This window comes from Atta colombica, unplaced genomic scaffold (assembly GCF_001594045.1).
Source record: "Atta colombica isolate Treedump-2 unplaced genomic scaffold, Acol1.0 scaffold48, whole genome shotgun sequence".
Taxonomy (NCBI): domain Eukaryota; kingdom Metazoa; phylum Arthropoda; class Insecta; order Hymenoptera; family Formicidae; genus Atta; species Atta colombica.
The window spans coordinates 159,692-162,740 of NW_017259537.1; positions in this window are offsets into that span (position 1 = coordinate 159,692).

Below are 3,049 nucleotides of genomic sequence, written 5' to 3' on the forward strand. Positions count from 1 at the left end.
AATTCTGGTGACCTAGGTTATGTTCATTTTTTTTCGAAGAAATATTATTTCTTTATGAAATCCTATTAGGATTTCTTTTTTATATTATTAGGAAGGCTTGTATAGAGTCGGATTTTGCAAATTGATTCTTGAAAATTTGTTTATATAAAATTATGTACACCTCAATTGCTATAGTACACATCGGGTGAGATATCAGAACAAATTTTGATTATATCTTTTTTTACAAAAAAATAGCTCTGTACGAGCCTTCAGGAACTTTTTCTGATTATGAATATCACAATTAAAACACGATTCATGTTATATTTTAGCCATAATTTCAGCATAAAGATATGCATTTTATAAGTTAGATCTAAATTAGTTATGTTTATTTTTCTTCTCGAAGAAATAATATTTCCTTATGAAACCTGTTAGGATTTCTTTGTTATATTGCTGGGAAGGTTCGTACAGAGCCAGATTTTGCAAATTGATTTTTGAAAATTTTTATTAATAATAAGATTCTTATAATAATCATATACACCTCAACTGCCTTATAGTAAATTTTTAGAAAATTATTATAAGAAAATTTTTATTATTATAAGTATAGAAAATTTGTATTATTAATAAGATTCTATAATCATATATACTTCAATTACACTATAGTACACATCGAGAGAGATATCAGAACAAATTTTTATTTTTCTCTTTTTACAAAAAAATCGCTCTATACAAGCCTTTCCTGATTACAAATATCGCAATTAAAACGCGATCCATCCAGTATTTTTAACTGTAATTTCGATAAAAAAATTCATCTTCGATTAGAGGTCTCCATGGGTCTCTCCTGTCGACCTAAGATTATAAGTCAGTCTTGTCTAAGATTCTAAGTTGAATCGAGATTAAAGTTAAACTACATTACTTAAGTTAAACGGGCCTTACACTGCTTACAGTGCTTACATACCAATTAAATATTGTCTCAAAATAAACATGAATTTTCTTAAATTTATACTTGTTGTATTACCTTTCTCTATAGTAGATAATCATATCGTAATCGAAAAAAACTTAAATCCAAATAATTATGGTCACTATTATCGATAAAAGAACCAAAACTGCTTGGATTTCGAACTTTTTCAATCCGAAATTCGGTAAAAGAATCGAAATCGGAACCGAAATCAAAAATTGGGTACAACCTCAACTGTGAAAATGAAATTTCGGTCCGAGTCCTTATCTCCGTGTCCAGATCTAATGATATCAAGTTGCTCCTTGCCTTAATGAAGTGGATTGCAAGGTTCAAATGTCAACGAAACGTCGGTCAACGAAACATTGGCATTTCCTTTCCTCAAAACTTAAATTCATATAAATGGAAATGTATATATGTACATAGAGAAAAAAAAGAGGCAGGGGTATAGCGAGTAGTAGATATTAAGTTTATAGTAGATATAAAGAAAAACTGAGCAGAGGAATCGAACCTGATAAAAATAAGAAAGGAGTGGTAATGTCGACTATAAGTATAGGGGAGAAGGTTGTAATAATATCAATATATAATAGGGGAAGCTAGAAAAATTTAGAAGAAAAGTTAGAAAGAATGCTAAGGGACATGGAAAATGAGGAAATAGTAATAGATGGAGATATTAATGTAAGAACAGGCGAACTAGTGTTAAGTGGAAAGAAGAAGAAATAGAAAAGAGAAGACAAAATTATAAGAAACGGAGGCAAAAAGTGGTAGATTGGACACAGAGAAAAGGTTGATACATTTTAAACGAATCGACGAAAGGAGATTGGGACGGGGAATATATTTATACAGATTATAAGGATAGTACGGTTATTGATTATGTGATCGCAAATAAGAGAAAACTTAAGAGAATTTGCGATAAGAGACAGGGTGGACTCGTATCATGCTATTGCTTAGTAGGAAAGGAGAAGAGGAGAGGCAGAAGACAAAGAAAGAGGAAAAAAAACAAGGAGACAGGAACAGGAACCATAATAGAATATCAAAAAAAGAAATCTTAACTGGCGAAGCAGATCAAAAAGGAGTTATAATAGAGAAAAAATGGTAAAGAATCAAGAAAATTGTACATGAAGCGATCGTCAAGAGGAAGGTAAAAAGCAAAAAATTCGAACTGGGACACAAGGATTGATGGGAAGTTATATCGGAAAAAAAAGGGAAATAGAGAATTTATAGGAGATGGAGACTAGGAAAAATAGATAGGAGAGAATACATGGAAGAAAGAAAGAAATTTAAGGAGCTGAAGGAGAAGAAGCAAAAAGAAAAGAGAAAAGAAGAGAAACAGAATTGAGAGGTTTGAAGAGAGAGATGGATGTATGGAAATTTATAAACAAAAAAAGAGGCAAGAGAATATGGAGAGATAATAACATTGAGACAGAAGAATGGAGGCAACATTTTATGAATCTTCTTCTAAGCGATGGTACATCTATTGAAGTGGATGGACAAGAAAAGGAGGAAATGGATGTACAGAAAAAAGAGAAAAGGAAGCAAGAGAAGAAGGACAGGAGATGGAAGAATTGAAAGAGAAAGAAATTAGGGAGGCAAAAAAGATGAACAAAAAGACCGTGGGTATAGATGGAATCCCGATGGAAGTGTAGAAATATGCGGAAGATATGTTATGAACGGACATGATAGAAGTATTGGGACAAGTTTGAAGATAAGGAGAGATACCTGAAGATTGGAGGCAAAATATTATTGTGCCATTATATAAAAATGAAGATACAGAATTAGTAGGAAATTATATAGTGATATCGTTATTGTGTAGAGCGTACAAATGGTATGCAGAGATTCTAAGAATTAAATTGGAAGAGGTAGGGAAGAAAAACATAATTCCGAAGACGCAAACAGGATTTAAAAAAGGCAGGTCGACAATGGATGGAACATATTCGTACTGAATTATCTGATTCAAAAGAACAAGCAGACAGAAAGTAGGGAGAGGAAAGTATATGTTCTCTTTGTGGATCTGAAGGCAGCTTTCGATAGAGTGTATAGAGATACTTGGAGTTACTAAGGGGATATGGAATCAAGGAGCAGCTGATAAGGAGAGTATATATATATATATATATATGT